Source organism: Loxodonta africana, chromosome 9, assembly GCF_030014295.1.
Source record: "Loxodonta africana isolate mLoxAfr1 chromosome 9, mLoxAfr1.hap2, whole genome shotgun sequence".
Lineage (NCBI taxonomy): Eukaryota > Metazoa > Chordata > Mammalia > Proboscidea > Elephantidae > Loxodonta > Loxodonta africana.
This window is the reverse complement of record NC_087350.1, coordinates 3,355,744-3,375,911: the sequence shown is the minus strand read 5'-3', so window position 1 is coordinate 3,375,911 and position 20,168 is coordinate 3,355,744. Positions and strand designations below refer to the sequence as shown.

Here is a 20,168-nt window from a genome sequence, read left to right as displayed (position 1 = left end):
AGTTAACTTTTCAAAATTTAAAAATTACTTCAAGCCATGTTTGCAGTCCCTAACTAGTCTGACTCATCCTTTTCCCCTTGGTGTTTACCTCACAAGAAGCACTTCTAAGAAATCTATGGCTGTGCTGAGGAGTCTAAATTTAGTATTTTGACCTCCAGTAAACGATGATTTCCTTTTTGTCATGATTCTTTCTTTTTATCACAATCTATCTTTCTCCTTTCTTAAAAACAATAGAGATAAAAATTGTCGTAGGGCAAAAAACATCACAAAGTTTAGTAAAGCAAAAAGAAAGCTTTATTTGGCATATATTTGATTTAGGAAATAATATTGTAGTCATTATTCCCTGTCCTTGAGCACAGAGTTTGTGACCCAGCTGGAGCTGGGCTCACAAGGATTCACAAGGACTCACGAGGACACATCAACCAGGCCCTGAGGTAGAAAGACAACAGATAGTTTAATCTTGGAAAATATCTTTTAGGGAACCTTTGTTACCCATATCCAGGTATCCAATTGACACGAAGGGTCCTTGTCTTTCCCTCAGTGAGAATACATAAGGGAGACAGAGTTGGTCCTCACTTTGGCAAGTTTATTTTACTTGTGACAAGTAAAAGAAGTCAGGGGGACTAAGCCTCTCCAAAACACTGACTTGCCAGAGTCAGGGACGTTTAGGCTCTTATGGTTTAGGGTAGGATAATCGTGTCATCTTTATTCAAGGATTTTCTGGGAATAGGTGTGGTCTTCTAGGAAGGGGAGTAGTTTATTATAATGAAGTGTGCGAACGTTTCTTTCAAGATGGAGTTGCCCTTGTTCAGCATAGTGCCTGCTATGTCACTTTCGCACATGCCCAGTTGAGGTCCTTTTGTTAAGATCGTAGTTCGATTCCCTGTGAGGGACTTTTGCTCACTCCTGTCTCTAAACCAAAAACCCATTGCCATCGAGTTGATTCCGATTTATAGCGACCCTATAGGACAGAGTAGAACTGCCCCTAGGGTTTCCAAGGAGCGCCTGGTGGATTTGAACTCCCGACCTTTTGGTTAGCAGCTGTAGCTCTTAACCACTACGCCACCAGGGTTTCCTCCTGTCTCTAATGGAGGTCATATAGTGGTCATCTCTTTCTTCACAGAGCATGCTGGGCACCTGGTTGCTCAAGAAAAACAGCCTTGTGGTTAAGTGAGCTAAGCAAGCTCTGATTAATATTGCTGATAATAGGTTCTTTTTCCAGGGTGTGGTGTTCTGTTGTTTGCTCGAGACTCATGATCTTCCCACATGAAAATCCCTGCCGTTCCACCTTGGTCTAACTTTCTGGTAAAACAGAACACAAAAGACTTTCCATTCTTGTCATTTTCTATTAGCATTTAGCGAATAGACAATTTGTTGGACCAATGAAGACCCTCCTGACTGTAGGTTACTCAACCCTGCACCAATGCTTGTTGAGAGGGAGAATTCAAAATGCAGGATCACAGTTTCTAGCCAATCAGTGAAAAGGTGAAGCTTTCAATAGTTTTGCTTATTTTGTGGTGTTAATGTATACTGATGACTTTAATAGCCTCTGGACTCAGGCAGACACGGCTGCGGTAGCATGCTTGTGCATTTTCCCATTCTTACTTATTCTGTAATATTTCCTTGGACTCAGGCAGACATGGCTCTAGCAACATGCTTGTCCACATCCCACTTTTGCCTTTTGTGAATATACACTGAATAAAACTTTCTTTTTGCCTTACTAAACTTTGTGATTTTTTTACGCTACAACATATAAAAAAGACAAAAGTTGAGAAGGAAACAAGCGTGTTGCCAGAACCATGTCTGCCCGAGTCTTAGGAAATTACAACACAGACAAGTAGGAAAACGGGCAAGCAGGCTGCCACAGCCATGTCCGCCCGAGTCCAAGGATGGGTACAGAGTCAACAGTATATATTACCATTACAAATGGGCAAAACCATTGAAAGCTTCGTCTTTTCACAGATTGGCTAGAAACTGTGATCTCACATTTGGAATTGTCTTTCTTAACAATAGTTGGTACAGGTTTCAGTAATGATAGTCAGGAGGGTCTTTATTGGTCCAACAAATTTTCTGTTCACTAAATGCTAAGAGAAAAAAGTTAAGAGTGGAAAGTCTTTCATGTTCTGGCTTATGTGAAAGACTCCCTAAAAGATATTTTTCTTCCCTAAAAGATAATTTCCAAGACTGTCCCATCTATTGTCTTTATCTCAGGGCTCAGTTGATGTGTCCTTGTGAGTCCTTGTGAGCCCAGCCCCAGCTGGGTCACATTCTCTATGCTCAAGGACTGGGAATAATGACTCTAATATTATTTCCTAAATCAAAATAAAATGATCGAACAGCTACATCATTAAATAGACTAGGGTGTATGCTTTTCTTTCAGAGAAATGACAGAGGAGGATTCATTTTCCCGAGCTTTAAATTCATTAAGTGTTGATAATTTTAAGCTGATAAAAGTAGTGAGTACACTTAAGTGAAATTTAAAAAAAGAAGCTTTTGTCTTGTTTGCCTTGGTCTGGGATGTGTTTGAACAAGAACATTTCACAGCTTTATCATTGCGAAAGACACAAACAATGCAAGAGTATAAAGGAACTCCCGTGGTCTGTTAAATTCTACCCGTGCATAAATTTAAGAGTGAGTGTGGAGAGTGGAGGCCGCTCAGGGCCCAGGGAGGATGTGGGACCCTGAGGAGATAAGGGAGACCTTATCAGGAAGTAGGAGGACATGGCCCTGTGTTGTGGAGCAGTGTCAGAGGTCACAGAAGGGTCTGGTTGGTGAGAGAGAGAAGCAGGGGCTGTTGGCTGTTGAGGAGGTCTGGCAAGATGTCACTGACAACTGAGGACAGGTATGCAAAATGTTTCCAGGAGCAAGTGCCTTTGTTCCCCAGGCTTTAATCAAAGTTTCAAAGGAATCCGTGACTCAGCAAGGTTGAAAGTCACTGCTTTGGTGAGACTGGCGTTGGTCAAGTGGTGACAAGAATGAGGTTACAGGGCCTGAGGGTGAGTGCTGAGTGTGGATGGCTTCCCGGGAGGCGCCGATAATATGGCGGATGTTCTAAGCCTTCTTGCGGAGACCGCAGGCTGGGGGCTGGAAAGACAAGCCACTGAATGAGGCAGATGCCAGCACACATGCTAGCTTTTCTTTGCTCACTGAGCAGGCACTAACATGAACAAGTCATTTCACACTCAAGTTTGCCTACCTGTAAAATCAAGTCTCTACTTTCTCTTCGAAATATTGTAAAGACTGGATAAATGCTAAAAGAAATGTGAGCTCCTTAGGCCGGTGGGTTAAGTTTAGAAGACTATTATAAGGCACCAAAAAAACCCAAACTGATTGTGGTCAAGTCAATTCTGACTCATAGTGACCCTATAGGATAGAGTAGAACCGCCCCATAGGGTTTCCAAGGAGTGCCTGGTGGATTCGAACTGCCGACCTTTTGGTTAGCAGCTGTAGCTCTTAACCACTATGCCACCAGGGTTTCCATTATAAGGCTCAGCAACTTTTTTTTTAAGTGTGTGTGTATGAGGGGAGGGGAGGGGATAATCACTTACTGGGAGCATCGGTGGTTCTGTGGCAGAATTCTCACCTTCCATGCCGGAGACCTGGGTGAGGTTCCCAGCCAGTCCTCCTCATATGCAGCCATCACTCGTCTGTCAGTGGAGGCTTCTGTGTTGCAATGATGCTAAACAGGCTTCGGCGGAGTTTCCAGACTAAAATGGGTTAGGAAGAAAGGCCTGATGATCTACTTCTGAAAAATCGGTCAATGAAAACCGAATGGATCTGCAACCAGTCATGCAGATGGTGTAGGGCTAGGCAGTGTTTCATTCACCGTGCCTGGGGCCACCGTAAATTAGAGGCCAACTTGACAGCAGCCAACAACAACAACAATAATAACCTTTTTAACAAGAGCACACTCACGTGGAACCCAGTAACCCAGTGCCATCGAGTCGATTCTGACTCATGGAGGAAATGCCAAAACATTGAGCGGGTGCATTTGGAATATGAAAGTTTGAACTTGATTTCTTTTGGGGAATTCAAGTATACATTTAACAAAATTCAGGTGCATTTTTACAACCTTGCCTGTGTTGTCAATAGCTGTGACCTTCAGCTCTTCTTTTGTCTGTCATCTGTGCAGGAGTGGTTTCACGGAGTGTCTCCAGGCAAAGGATGGGAACACTCATCTTCGGAGCACCAGGAAGGGAGATGAGCACCAACTTGCTGCATGTAGGTGGAGAGAAGAGAGGATCCACAGCATCTCTGACGCGGTTCAGCATACAGGTGGCTCTGAGAGTTCCAGCAGTGAGAGTTTCTATTCTGGGAACATTCTATTCCACCTTTGAGCTTTTCCTATCAGTTAGGAGTGTGTGGGCATTGTTGATTAGCCGAGCCTTAAAATAAACTGCGCTGGAGTCTCCAGGGTGACACTGTAGAGTCAGATTAAGGATAAACTGCTAGTACAGGAGGAAAAAAAAAAAAAACTCTCAGAGAATTGGTGCTGGCTGCAAATTCTTTTTGTTGTTGAATGTGACATGTTTACGGAAAAGGTGTCCCTTGGCTGTCTGAAAATCCAACTTTCTGTGACTGGTTTCATGAAGAACATCTCACCACAAAAAGCACATACAGAATATCGTGAGTACAGTGTCAGAGTCACACTCCGTCCCACCGGAGAAGGCACACAGAATGTCATGCACATAGTGTCAGAGTCACAAGGCATCTTTTTTTTTTTAACCTAGTTTCCTTTCTATAAACTTAAAAGTGCTCTTGGAAACGTGTTGAGAGAGAAATAAGTCAGTCACAAAAGAACAAATTGTATGTGATCTCAAGCACATAAAATAAGCAAAAATACAGAAACCAAAGATTATTAGTGGTTACCAGTGGTGGGAGGAGGGGCAAAGGGGAAGCTTTTGCATAGAGGGCATTGAGTTCATGTTGATGATGGTGGAGTGATTTGGAAAAGGATAGCAATAATGGTTGCACAACGTGAAGAATGCAGTCAATGTCACTGAATTATACCTGTAGAAATTGTTGGATTGGTCTGACACAGACTGGAGAAACCCGGAGCAAACGGCCCTGAGACACCCTTTTAAATCAGTACCGAAGTCACTCCTGAGGTTCACCCTTCAGGCAAAGATTAGATAGGCCCGTAAAACAAAATGAGACTAAAGGGGCACACCAGCCCAGGGACAAGGACAAGAAGGCAGGAGGGGACAGGAAAGCTGGTAGTGGGGAACCAAAGGTTGAGAAGTGGAATGTTAACATGTGGTAGGGTTAGCAACCAACGTCATGAAACAATATGTGTACTGTTTAATGAGAAACTAATTAGCTCTGTAAACCTTCATCTACAGAATAATTAAAAAAATAAAATACATGCTGAAGAAGTAGTTGTTGAATTGGCAAATGTTTTGTTGCATATATTTTCACTACAAAAAACAAAACGAAAACAAAAACTCAAGGATGCTTCTCTGGCAGATTTTATCTTATGGGTATGCTAATATTTTTTTTATCCAGTTCTATTTTTGTTTTTGGGCGTCCGTGCTTGAGAACTGTTCTGGGAAAAATAACCACTCCTTGCCTGTACTGAAGTGCCCATCTCATAAGAGATGGAAAAAAGTCTGGTTTTGAAGCAACTGCTTTGAAGGCATTGTAACCTTCTTTATAATTATCCGTAATGGCTTAAGACCTGCATGCATTAGCCAGCGTCAGAGGAAATCAACCAACATGCCTCTCCAGCCACAAAGAAAGAGGCAATTTAAAAATTTTGATAGAGATAGAAGATTCCATTGCACCAGATAGAAGAAGTATAAAGGACACTTTGCCCTCCACACACTCAGACACTCATACGCTCACTCTGACACACTCTCACAAACATAATCACGCACACTCTCACACATGCTCACATACACACTCTCACACACATACCACACACTCAGACACACACATACACACACATTTTGTGTCGCTGGCATGGCCAAGCTGAACACCTCTCCTGTTTCTGCAGTTGACTTCCTCTCTTGGGATTCAACAATGACACGCAGGCCACACATCCTCATGGGGTTGGTGGCTGCCATGCACATGACTTCAGGGACACAGAGAACCCACTCGCTCCCTAACTTGCACCCCCTTAGCCACTCCCTGCTGAAAAAAAAAATTTTTTTTTTTTTTTTGCTAAATTAGATACTCATTTCCTTTGAAACCAAACCCTGGTGGCATAGTGATTAAGTGCTACAGTTGCTAACCAAGAGGTTAGCAGTTCAAATCCGCCAGGCGCTCCTTGGAAACTATGGGGCAGTTCTACTCTGTTCTATAGGGTCGCTATGAGTCAGAATTGACTCGATGGCGATGGTTTTTGGTTTCCTTTGAAACCAGGTGATATTTAGTCTGAACCTCTGAGCCTAACAGATATTAGTCATTATACCTCAGTATGGTTGAGTTTATGACACTCACTCCTGAGAGCCTGTGGGAGAGCTCCAAGAGAGGAAATTCAGGCCACAGGTGAGTTTGAGAGCTGCGTCCGTAATAGAGAGTCAGGACATACCTAACTTCAGGAGGAGGGATAAGAGTCAGGATCAGCATCAGACCGGTTTCTATGAGGTGGAGATTGGACATACCTACACTCTCCAATCTTTTCACCATTTCTGATACCACCCATGCCACCCCCTGCCTCCCCTCTCCCCCGCCCCCGACAGTACTCTCTACTTACTGGATTTGATAATTCATTGCAATGGCCACACAGAACTCACAGACAATACTCACAGTTATGAGGTTTATTAGGGAAGTAATGACTAAAACTCAGGGTCAGGACCTACTTGGAAGTAATAGGAAACAACTCAGGGGAGAGGCTACAGACTTTCAATCAGGGTAGCTTCTAACCAAGACAGTTCTCAGCTTCTTCTGGGCCTCTGGGCTTCGTTGGGCCTTGCCTCTGCCTCTGGGCCTTCCTGGATCTTTGCCCTGCTCTGGCAAATGTTGCAACTCTTTTGGCTCTACCTGGCAATTACCCTGAGGCACTCTGCTCTGCCTGCAAGCCTCATGCCTGAAGGAGTTCAGCTCTCTCTCTTCATAGGCCAGTAAGCACCACTGTAACCATTTGGTCCTGTGGTTTCTGCTACTTGTACTGCTGCTGCTGTCTTGGACCGTGTCACATCATCTTGCACTGTCTTCAGTGTTACAGCTCTCTCTTCTGAGTCTAGGAGGTTCTCAGTGCAGGAATCCTGAGTCCAAAAGGCACGCTCCGCTCCAGAGTCTTCTTGATGGTAGTGAGGTCTCCCTGAACCTCTGTGAGATTAGCCCTTATATTCAGTTTCAAGGTATGGCTCTCCTAGTCAGACCACGAACTGACCAATCCCCTTGGTAGACCATAAGTCACTAAACCTGCATAGCAAGATTGTGGCCCAGCCAATTATTTTTGGCAGAATTACAAACCCAAGACCAGAAAGGCCAAATTTACGATAAACCTACTGTACTGCAGCATCTTTGCACCTTTATCTGTGATAAACCCAAAGAATTTTATTATAAACAAACTTGAAAAAGCAGTATCTAATATGCAGACCGTATGATTTAGCAATTCTCCTATTAGGTATGTGCCATACAGAAACTCTTAAAAATGAATACACGCAAAGGATATTCATGGCAGCAATTTTTAAGTGTAGAAAGCTGGAAACAAACCACACGTTCATCACCAGAAGGTTGGCTAAGTCCGTGACGGTATAGTCAGACAGTGGTTTAGCCACCAAGCAATGAAAACAACTGACAGATTTATCTCTAATCATGTAGATAAATTTCCACAGCAAAATGCTCAAGGAAAAAAGCAAATTGTGAAGAAACACATGTGTTATGATACAATTTATATAATGTTTAAAGACTTACAAAGATAGCCACGCTAAAACCTCCCGTAAGATTCCAAGAACAGTATAGCACAATACAGTGGGTAGAGATGATGGGCCTCAGGTTGGGCATGGCAACCATCTTTGTGGAACAAAGAGAAGGACACTATGGGGAGGGCACTCAGGGGTAATGTTTTAAACTGGATGGAATGTACTTGAATGTTTATTTTATTGTCTGTTCATCTTTTTGTATTTCTGGAATAGTTAATAACAATAAATATATATATAATATATTTATATTTAATATGGATCCCTGGTGGTGTAGTGGTTAAGAGCTCAGCCACTAACCAAGAGGTTGGCAGCTCTAATCTAGGAGCCACTCCTTGGAAACACTATGGGGCAGTTCTACTCTGTCTTATAGGGTCACTATGAGTTGGAATTGACTATATTTTATGTAGAAGTACAAATATTAAATAGAATAAATAAAACATAATTAAAATGCAAAGGAGGCAAAGTGTGCTATGAGTATTAATTTTTCTATGTAAATCATTGATATTAAATCAAGAAAATGCTTATATCCTGGAAAAAATGTACTCACTAACCAAAAAAAAAAAGAAATCATTGTTAGCTGCCATTGAATAGACCCTGACTTCTGGCGACACCATGTACGCAGAGTAGAGCTGCTGCATAGCCTTTTGAAGACTGGGACCTTTCAGAAGCAGGTCTCCAGGCCTTTCTTTTGAGACACATCAGGTGGATTCAAATGGCCAACCTTTTGGCTTGTGGATGAGTGCTTAAGCATTTGTACCACCCAAGGATGTGTACAAAAAAAAAAAAAGAGTCAATCACTAACTTAAAAAAATGACTAACTCTACTGCTGAAGTAGCAGCATGATCAAAGCTAGTGCTACGGTGATGTTCTCCACCTGTATTCCTCTTTCTGTCCGGTGATGAATCCTGTGGGTGTTAAGTAGCCCATTAGTTTGCCTTTCAGTCCTTACCTTCCTTTCATATGTCGGCTCTGCAATGTCGGGATCCCCAGCCCAGGGTAAAAGAGGCAGACTTGCTAAGCTGGAGAGAGCTCCCTGCTCTCTTTGAACTCTCTCTCCCACACAGGAGGACCTGGAGGAGCTCGAGGTCACTGTTTCCTAATGTGGGTGCATGACACAGTGTGGAAGGCCTCTCTCCTCAGGGTTTTCATCACTCCAAGCAACACTGGGGACAACTGCTGGAAAGGGGGCCAGAATCAACAGTGCTTCTTACAATTAAAGGAACAAGGTGTATTTGCTGAGATCAGTGCTGTTTACCCAGAATATTCTCAAGGAAACTGTTTGAATCTTAGAGCACAATCGAACAGATTCCTGAAAATTTTTATAGAATTTTCAGTTTCCTCTAATTGCACCCCCCCTCATTTTTGTCAAAAGGCCCAGCCTTGCCGAAGACTTTGTTGTTGTTGTGTGCTATCGAGTTGATTCTGACTCTTTGCAACTCTATGACAGAGTAGAACTGTCCCATATAGGGTTTCCTAGGCTGTAACATTTATGGGAGCAGATAGCTGGGTCTTTTCTCCCTCAGCGCTGCTGAGTGGGCTTCTTCCACCTACCTTTTACTTAGCAGCCAGGAGTTTAACCATTGCACCACCAGGGCTCCTTTCCCTGAAGACTACCATGGCTAAAATCTTTTGTGCTCTCTGACCTGCTTTATTCTCTACTAAATAATTGGAAGGGTACATAAAGAGTTCTTTTTTGGGAACATTTTATTGTCAGCTGTTTTGCTTGGTCCTGTGGGCTTCTATTGTGTCCATAATGTCATCAAACATAACTTTGTTTTAGTGTGTTTTTAAAGGAAACAAACATCAAAGTATAAAAATAAAGGGTCAGCCTAGTGAGGGATTTTTGTCACTGTGCTCGTCGTAACTGTGTGCCGAGTAAATCCCTCAGCCTCATGCATCCTGACTCTGCCTTATGAGAAAGCATACGCCAGGCTCCTCTGGGCTGGCATCCAGCAACCCAAAGAGGACAAAATATTGGGGTTGGGTAAGAGACACGGGAAATACATTTGCTCCTCAGCCATCTCATGACAGAGCAACTTGTGGTAAAAAACTGACATATTGACCAATAAAATATACATACATCAGCCAAAAGGCAATGCTGGTTAATTTTTCTCAGCTACCCTAACAAAATTTTTTTTTTACCCTAACAAAATATAAGTAGGTACCTAGAGCTAAAAAAAAAAAATTTTTTTTTTTTTTTTTTTTACCTAGAGCTGCTCTAAGAAAAATACCAGAAGTGGGTGGCTTTAAAGAACAGAAATATATTTTCTCAAGGTAGGAGGCTAAAAATATGAATTCAGGACACCAGCTCTGGAGGAAAGCTCTCCTTCTGTCTCCTTGAGGGAAGATCCTTGTTTCTTTCAGTGTCTGTAGCCCTAGAGTTCTACAGTTCTTTGGCGACCTTCATGTGGCATCTGCCTTCCCCCGGTTTGTGCTTGCTAATCTGCTCTTTTCATAACTCAGAAGTGATTAGGTTTAGGACACACCCTCCACAGAGATGGTCTCATTAACATAATAAAACCCTATTTCTAAATATTACACCCACGGGTATATGGATCAGCATTCCTACACATATTTGGGGGGGGAATGCAACTAAAGCCCTAACAGGCACCATGGCCCCGATATTTCCTATCAGCTCTTTCATTATTCTTTTCTCATGATTTGCATTGTTAATTTTCCTGCCTTGACTTTCAATGATTATAACCAAAACCAACCAAACCCATTGCCCTCCAGTTGATTCCGACTCACGGCGACCCTATAGGACAGAGTAGAACTGCCCCACAGGGTTTCTAAGGAGCAGCTGGTGGATTAGAACTGCTGAACTTTTGGTTAGCAGCCGAATGCTTAACCACTGCTTTAATTGCCTGTGGGGAGAACTTGCTGGTCTAATTTGTTCAATAATTCAATCACTCATTTAAAAAACCACTTTACTTTTAGCATTGACTCTGTGAGAAGCATTGAAGAAACTGATAAGCTTCAAAGGGACGTAAAGACAGTCCCATAAGAAAGGCTATAATGAGCAAACAAAATGGAACCATGGGGCTGGAACGATAAACATAGTTCAGTTGATTGGAGAACAGGGAATGAAAAGGTTCAGGGAGACCCAAAGCTGGACGAGGTTCCAGTGTCCATGTGGTGGAAGGAGCTTTAGCTTTGTCCACCTGGCCAGCGGTCCCCTGTCTATTTTGATTAAGCAGTCATGGGGAATATGTTTTGAATGCATTCTTAATACCTGCTGTTCATTCATTTATCTTTCTATAATTGCTAAGCCTCACTAGTGACATATATGCATGATAACATAATCACAAAAATAGAAATAAAAAAGGATGAGATGGAAAGTGACAGAAGTAGAAGTTCTGCAATTTTATTTGCATGGTTCAGTGCCTTTCTTTTTGGAAGCACAATTTTACACTAAGGGGGACAATTGAGGATGAAACCCCAAACTCTGACCCTTCTCTAGACCACTACGTCCCCAGGCCAAGGAGCCTCTAAAGAGGTACAATTAGAAACTCTCAGAATATAAGAAAAAAAAAAAAGATGATGAATGTGAAGAGGGAAGGATTTCAGAAGTGTCAGCAGGAGGTGAATTTGCTGATGAAGAAAAGAACTCACGGAGCTCCCAGGGGTCTTGGTGAACTTCACCATGCAAGCGCGAGCCAGAGGCCCCTCAGATTTAACACTTTTGACTGAGAATGGGAACAGGATTGTTACAGGCTTTGCAAGGACCTTTCTGGAATTCCACTTTGTCAGGCAAAGAAACATTTTGGGGAAAGGTGAATAGCCTTCAAGAGACCTCTCTCCGTGGCTCCTCACCACTCCACACTCTCAGGAACTACTCCCATGTAAGTTGAGCTCCAGGTTCAAAATACCTTATGGAGCCTCCCAAGTCACCCTCAGCAACAGAAATTTTTCTGTGATTTTTATAGTTCAAGAATGCCACATTCCCATAAAATTTAGAAAAAATGGGTGAATGAAAAGCAATTAACAACCACTGTTGTTCCCACCACCCAGAGCTGTGAACATTTTGGCATCTTTCTTTATTTTCTTTTGTTGTGTGTGAGTGTGCGTGTGTGTTTTACAAAAACCATATATTTTAGGTACTCTTTTCAACCTGCTTTTTTCATATAACCATACACTCTTACACTTTTCCGTGTGCTCTCATGTTCTTCAACCTCTCTTATAGTGGCTGCATACCATTTCTTTTGCAGACATACCATGATTTATTTCAACTCTTTATTCTTAGATGTTGCATTTTTTTTCTTTTTTACTATTATAAACAACACAGCAGTGAACATCTTTATAGCTAAATCTTTGCACATACATGTGATTTTTTCCTTCAGAAAAATTCCTGCAAGCAGATTGGCTAAGCCAAATGGTGGGGGTCACATTTTAGTACATACACACCGTACTGGCCTTTCACCCACCCCCTTGCCTAGCTAGTCTCTGATGCCTGAAATTCCACCTCTATTCAAAAATGGTTACAACCTCATTAAGAAAAAATACATCCAATGACTACCACTTTATAAACGAATTCTGTTTCCTTGGTAAGGCAAAGAATGTAGGATGGGAAAGGAAGGGAACCAACATTTTTTGAGTACCTAATATGTACCAGGTCCTTTTGTGTCCCTCTAAAATATGTATTACAATCCTAATCCCGATACCTGTGGATATAATCCCATTTGTTACATTAATAAGACCATATCAGTCTAGGATGTGTCTTGAACCCAAGCAGTTTTGACATACAAAAAGAACAAATTAGGCACAGAAACACAAAAGGGAGAAGACTGATCCCATATAAAGATTGCCAAGGAAATGAGGAACAGAAGCTAAAAAGAGACAAGGACCTTCCCCCAGAGCCAACAGAGAGAGAAAGACTTCCCTTAGAGTCAATGCCCTTAATTTGGACTTCTAGACTCTTAACCTGTGAGGAAATAAATTTCTGCTAGTTAAAACCATGCACTTCAGCCCTTGAGGATCACCTTCTCCTTTTTTTAATTTAACTTTTTATTTTGAAGTCATTTTAGATTTACAGAAGGGTTATAAGATCATACAGAGTGTTCTCATCTTCGCTTGGCTTCCCCTCGTATTAACAGCTTATATATAAGTGCAGAACATTTGTCAAAACTAAGAAGTGGCGTCTGCTGAATTTATCCTCTATGAAGTTACCACTTCTTTTTCTGTTCTCTATTGTACTTTAGAAGAAGATTTACAGAACGAACTAGTTTCTCAGTAAAGAGATAGCACTCATATTGTTTTATGACATTGGTTAACAACCCGTCAACATGTCAACACTCACTTCTTGACCTTGGGTTCCCTATTACCAGCTTTCCTGTCCCCTCCTGCCTTCTTGTCCTTGCCTCAGGCCTGGCATGCCCCTTTAGTCTCATTTTGTTTTATGGGCCTCTCCAATCTCTGGCTGAAGGGTGAACCTCAGGAGTGACTTCATTACTGAGCTGAAAGGGTTTCTGGGGGCCATTCTCTCAGGGTTTCTCCAGTCTTTGTCAGGCCAGCAAGTCTGGTCTTTCTTTTCGAGTTAGAATTTTGTTCTACATTTTTCTCCAGCTCTGCCTGGGACCCTCTATTTTGATCTCTGTCACAGCAGTCAGTGGTGGTAGCCAGGCACCATCTACTTGTACTGGACTCAGTCTGGTGGAGGCCGTGATAGATGTGGTCCATTACTCCTTTGGACTCCTCTTTCCCTTGTATTTTTAGTTTTCTTCTTTCTCCCTTGCTCCCAAAAGGGGTGAGACCTGTGGAGTATCTTAGATGGCCGCTCACAGGCTTTTGAGACCCCAAATGCTACCAAAATAGAATGTAGAACATTTTCTTATAAAATTACCGTTTTTGTCTTTCCATACTCCATTGGTTAGAAGTGAATCACTAAGTCCAGCCAAAACTCAAGTGAAGAGTAGGTAAGATTCACCTCCTGGAGGCAGATTGAAGAATTTGTGGACATATGTTAAAGCTACCACAGTAACTAATAAATATTTTTGGGCCTTGTTTGGGGTATGTTAATGTTTTGAGGCTGCATTAATTTCTGTTTCTCTTCAAAGTTTTGCCCTCTAATTTTAGCATTCTTTAGCGGACCTTGTCAGCAGCAATTATTACTCCGGTATTCTAATAGTGATTTCTATTTCCCACCTCCCTTCTGCGTTTATTATTTGGATTCTTTAAGGAAGATTTTTTGCATCTCCCCATTTATTTATTTTTTAATCATTTATTTATTTCAGCATGTACACATGAATATTTATTTTATTTTCTTGCTTACAATCAATACTGTCATTATTTATTTTGTCGCTCAATTTGTTCCCACTTTGGCCATTGGGAGTTATTTCAGGTTGGCTCCTATGTCCTTTCAAAATGAGTCTGACTTGTTTTTTCTTCCTTTCCTTTTTTTGAGTTAGGGCTGGATTAAGGCATGTGAGAGCCCTAAACGCTGATAATCTGTGGTGTCCCCTACTCTGCTTACTCAAGCATTCAAATGGGATATGTGAGTTATGTGTGTGAGTGTGTGTGTGTCTCGTAGCTATCCGTGATGTAACTTCTTTTTAAATGCAAATATAATATTGTTGATTGAACACAGAAGTGGGGTGTGCCATTTTAACCAAATAAGAACTGGATTAAAAAAAATTTAGTGGCTGTGGGGTACTAAAATTTTTACTATATACCGCATTTTCTACAAAAAGATTATTCCAACAAAGAAAATGAGTCAGTGAACTTACGTTGTTTCAACAATGTGTAATCCTATAGCTCTCTTACAAGGAAAAACTGACTTTCACCAAGTTCGCTTTAAGCAGCTCATACTTCAATTTTGATGCTTGTTTCATAATAAATACTATAATTACAAATGAACAAATGAGATGTCATAAAATATTGAATGATCAGAAAACAAACATCACAACAAATTACTGTATTTTATTTTTCTATAGATCCTTCATCTTTAACATGCTATAAATTAAAAACATTTTTTCTATTCTTTGCTCTTACAAATTCTTCAATGATTTCATCACAATTAAGCTGCCAAACAATATCTGCTTCCACACATAGTAAAGATAATGAATTGAGTCTTGAATCATTGCTGTACCCTGAGGGTTTTGAGGTTCTTTAGGGATAGAAATGAGCATTCTGTTGTACAGTTTGTGATCATTAAAATTAGGAATATGGGTAAAGCAATTTCAGCATTGGGAAACATGCATTATATTTTACCCTCTTTGGAATCATACGTGCCTACTTGAGTAAAATATGTCTTTTCTGAATTTGTAAACTTAGTTCTTGTGAGAGAATGAAATTGTCCCACTTCTTCATAAAGGTTTGTTGAAGTCATCAGGATAAGCCTGCACTAATTCCTTGGATGCCTTCCTGCATCCTTCATCAGGTATATCCACATTGCTTAAGAATAAAAATCTATTTGAAACAACTTCGTATACTTTCACCCTTCTTTTCATGCAAGATTCAAGTATGTCAATGACAGTATAATACGTGGTTTGGGAAATTGATCTCTGGCACTCAATACTTCTGAAAGCATGTCCATCATTTGCTTGTTTCTATTTAATGTTTCTATGATGGTGAACTGCTTGATAATCAGTATTTGCCAATATTTGTTTTGTTGTGTTTTCGAAATTTTCAAAATCTTCTCTTAAATTAGGTAAATACCCTGTTAATGACTGTTAGAGATCTGTGCATGTTTTTAAATTTACTTCTGAATTTTAAAGAGCTTGACTTGTTCAATGAAAATGCTCCAATGTCTTATTCCACATAGTTGTTAGGTGCCATCGAGTTGGTTCTGATTCATAGCGACCTATGTACACTGAATGGAAACACTGCCCGGTCCTGTGCCATCCTCACAATTGTTGTTACGTTTGAGCCCATTTTTCAGCCACTGTGTCAGTCCACCTCACTGAGGGTCTACCTCTTTTTCACCGATCCTCCACGCTACCAAGCATGATATCCTTCTCCAGGAACTGATACCTCCTGACAACATGTCCAAAGCACGTGAGATGAAGTCTCGCCATCCTCACTTCCAAGGAGAACTCTTGCTGCGCTTCTCCCGCGTGGCCGACAGAGACGCACACGCTGGTGTTTGCTTTTTGTTGATGATGTTGCGGTTTCTCTTTTGGTGTCTACTTTTTGTGTCTGGTCTTCAGCAATATTTTCTAAGGCATCTAGAAATGTGATGTGTATTAGAAAAACATTTTAATACTCAATCATTGCCTAAATATGTTTTAAGAATTGCCCATTGGTGAGTAGAGGTGGCAAAAAATGTGTAGAGCAACTGAACAGCAGAAAAAAAAAATCAACGGCTTCTGGACAGCCATCTGCTGTGCTACATCCTGCGAGATTAGGTGAACGCACAGCACGCGGTAGGAAAATGGCACATTCGTTACTTCTAAAATTTTCTGTTGCCGTTACAGCACATGGGCAGCGTTGTCATAGGACTGGCCTCTACACTTAGAAAGATCAGTTCTGCAAACCGCTCATAAGTAGTGAAATACTCGATTTGCAATTTCTTCACTGGTGTGACTTTTGAAGCTAGTAGGTGTGATAAATCCCGCCCCAGTCTTCCATCTGTTGGAGGTGCGCACCCTAAAACAACACTTAGCTGATCTGTATGAGAAAGATCGGGAGTGGGATCTACAGACAAACTGAAATACTGAGCTATGCTTGTTTCCCTTAAAACAATTGACTGAACTATATCATTTTATTAAGTTTATTAATTCATCATACATTGTTTCAGACATATAAGATGGGTTACCTTTTCCTGTGTTACCATATTTTGAGATGTAACTTACTAAAAATGGACCAAACTGAGTAACAATGTCAAGTAAACCCAAAATTTCTATTCTGTGGGGACCCAAACACTTCATTTTTTCCTCGAAAAGATAGCCCACATTCAGTGATTTTTTTTTTTTGACAGCAACAATGTGTTGCAAAATGGTTTTTCGATATGATGTTCTTCAATAATTTGTTTCTAGATCATGCATTAAGTCAAAGCCATGTATTTGATTTAAATATGACAACATGCAATTTCTATGAATTGAACTGTTTTCATGTTTATCAATCATATTCAAATTGCACCAATTACTAAATCTATCCATAGCCCATCTATAATTAAATGATTTAGAACCGAATACTTTGCAAACAAACAACATGCAGAGCTCAGTGATACATAATACAGCAGCCAATCCCTTATATAATTTTCACCATTAGCTTTACGTACTAGAAATATATTCTGGCTACAGAACCTTGTTTGTTTACCATCCAGAAATATTCTGCATGAATTTTCAAATGGTCCACTGTGATGCTGACAATCACTTGGCCCTCTTTGGATCCAATAATCTGCATCATTGTTGTTGTTGTTGTTAGGTGCTATTAAGTTGGTTCTGACTCATAGTGACCCTATATACCAGAGGACGAAACACTGCCTGTTCTTTGCCATGCTCACAATCATTGTTATGCTTGAGCCCATTGTTGCAGTCACTGTGAAAATCCACCTTGTTGAGGGCTTTCCTCTTTTCCACTGACCCTGTACTTTACCAAGCATGATATCCTTCTCCGGGGACTGATCCTTCCTGTCAACATGCCCAGAGTATGTAAGACACAGTCTTGCCATCCTTGCTTCTAAGGAGCCTCTTGATTTACGTATAGGTTCCTCATGAGCACGATTAAGTGTTCTGGAATTCCCATTCTTCACAATGTTATCCGTAATTTGTTATGATCCACAGAGTCGAATGCCTTTGACTAGTCAACAAAACATAGGTAAACCTCCTCCTGGTATTCTCTGCTTTCGGCTAATATAATCCATCCTTGCCCAGTAATCTCATATGTCAGATCCAGTTGCATATTAGGTGAATGTAGCAAGAGTTAGACTTGACAGCCCACCCCCACCTCTTGTTTATCGGAAAGAAATAGTGTACCCCCAAGAGACCTGATGAGATAAGGAGTTTCGATTACATAGGACGAGACCTTAGGAGACAGATTCAATGAAGGTGTTGAAGTGGTAGGGGCCTCATAGCTTAAACAACCTTGTGCATAGGCATTGTCATGACCCTGCATGAACTTTATTTCTAGCTAGCATGTTCTCATGCCCTGGAGCTGGTATCAACTTCATTTAGTGCCTTGCTGGCTCCCCTCCACTACAGCGCTTGCTTTTCCTTGTGTATTGTCTTCTTGGCATCTATGGGTCTTTGCTTTGGACAACTGGTGCTCCTGTTTTGTTGATGCCCTAAGCACATGCTTACCTTGCTTATTGGGTAATCTGTCCCTATTTTGAGTACTTCCTTAATTTCTGGCACTATATGATGTTCCAGGCTTACCTTGTATTTTTCTTGCTCGCATTCTGTTATCAATCATTTCTCCAGGAAGCTTTGGTTTCATTTACTGGAAAATAGAATTTAGAAACTAAGATCTGGATGCTGGATGTGCTTGTTCCTCCTAGGGTGCCACTGATTCTAGGATCTCTCTGCAGACAGAGCCAGGGAAAATATGTATGTGTACACACTTACCCTTAAGTGCTGTGTATCTACATTTATTTCAATATGTATTTATCTGTATCTACATTAAAACAAACATGGGTTCATACTAATATCTTCCTCTTTATTTTACCATCATTTTATTGATGGGGTAGGTAGGTTTAGATTACCAAAAATCCCATTGCCGTCATGTTGATTCTGACTCATAGCTACCCTATAGGACAGAGTAGTACTGTGCCACAGAGTTTCCAAGGAGCGCCTGGTGGATTTGAACTGCCTACCTTTTGATTAGTAGCTGTAGCACTTAACCAGTACACCACCAGGGTTTAGATTAGGGAGGGGAAAAAAAAAATACAACTTTCTTGGTACATACAGATAATGTTCTTGGCAAAGCTTTAGTTTCCAACTTCATTTTCCTAACATCAAGATAAGAGTAAATCACAACAAAAATTCAATGAGACTCTCCCCAGTCAGCAGTGACCATGATGGCTTGCAGCTAAGAGGCCCTGCCCATCACATATGTCGCTGACATTATACCATCTGGGAGGCAGCAGGTTCCAAGACTGACTGAGCTCCAATGCCACCAGTGTCCTACTCCCAAGGAACTCATTCATCCTGGCTCTGTGCCCATGCCTCTGCCAAGAAGTGCCAATTCTCTCCTATTTCTCCTCCTACCACTTTGGTTCTCCTTTATATAAAGAATAAGGAAAGGGAAAAGGGCCTGTTTATCTGCCTGTATACTCCTCAAATGGGATGTGCTCTGGCCATTAAAAGTTGAGGAAGTTTTAAGGATTGATGATTCACCAAACTGGTTAAGAAGAGGCAATGTGACCCTTGTACCATCTAAAGAGATTCAAAATTCTGGTGGGCTTTTGGTAATGTAACTCTGTGATTTAGGAAAATGCTCCCTTAAGGCTAGATACTCACTTAGATCTGTCATTTTTTCCTAATGTTCCTGTTGCTTGGAGAATTTAGAAAAATGGAAATCACCAGGTCGTCCAGCCTTCCTGCTGTCATTACTTTCCAAATGAAAATTCCACTTAGTAAATATTCTTAGATCACTGAATTGCCTTATTTTAAATGACATGTACACAAAAAGTAGGCAGTAGCATCATGGTCAGTTTTATTTGAATCATAGTGGGATTCCATTTATAATTATTGCAGAAAAAGAATCCTATCCTTTGACATTGGGGCTCAATCATCTTTCAAGATAAATAGAGGTTAGCTGCAAAACATTGTAACTTTACCTGATATTAAGGACCGTTACATTTGGAGAGTCCTTTCAGATTATGAATTCACACCAGGCATGAATCTAGGAAGTACCTGCCTCTATTCCTGTGAGTTGAGCAGGCCCTAGGTCTTATCAGTGCCAAATTCCAGTCCACACTGCCTTCCACCCCTCAGCGTGGAATCTCACATTGAAATGCTATGCATTCAGAAGGATAATAGAATTACTTAACTGGGCTTTTTGCCAAGAAAAAAATAAAAATAACTCCTCTCTTAACCATTTAATTGTTTCATACATATAGTATACTTTCATTTCATTATCCCACCAGGTATCAGAAAATTTCCACACTACAAGAAAGGTTACTCTCAAAAGAAGAACTAAAAAAAAAAAAAAAAAACTCTCAAACAAGCCAGCAAGGAAATAGAAATGGAAATGACACATTTACTTGGTGCAGAAAAACTGCTGGGATAAAGCTTGCATAAAATTTTAATTTGCTAGCAGCAGTCGTACCTGATTTATCTGGAAAATGATTAAAGAGTAATCTGAGAACATGTTTAAAGATAACGGCAACTTCTGCTTACTCCTTCAAGAGCTACATTT

The 20,168-nt window shown here is 40.9% G+C and overlaps 1 long non-coding RNA gene across 1 annotated transcript; it reads right to left on the bottom strand.

The window, feature by feature from the left end:
- Positions 1 to 2,951: 2,951 nt before the first annotated feature.
- Positions 2,952 to 9,215, bottom strand: LOC135232362 (uncharacterized). The gene is made up of 3 exons (XR_010322903.1): positions 8,821 to 9,215; positions 3,549 to 3,707; positions 2,952 to 3,084 (listed from the first exon to the last, which is right to left on the bottom strand). It is a non-coding gene; the product is annotated as an uncharacterized LOC135232362 (long non-coding RNA).
- Positions 9,216 to 20,168: the final 10,953 nt, after the last annotated feature.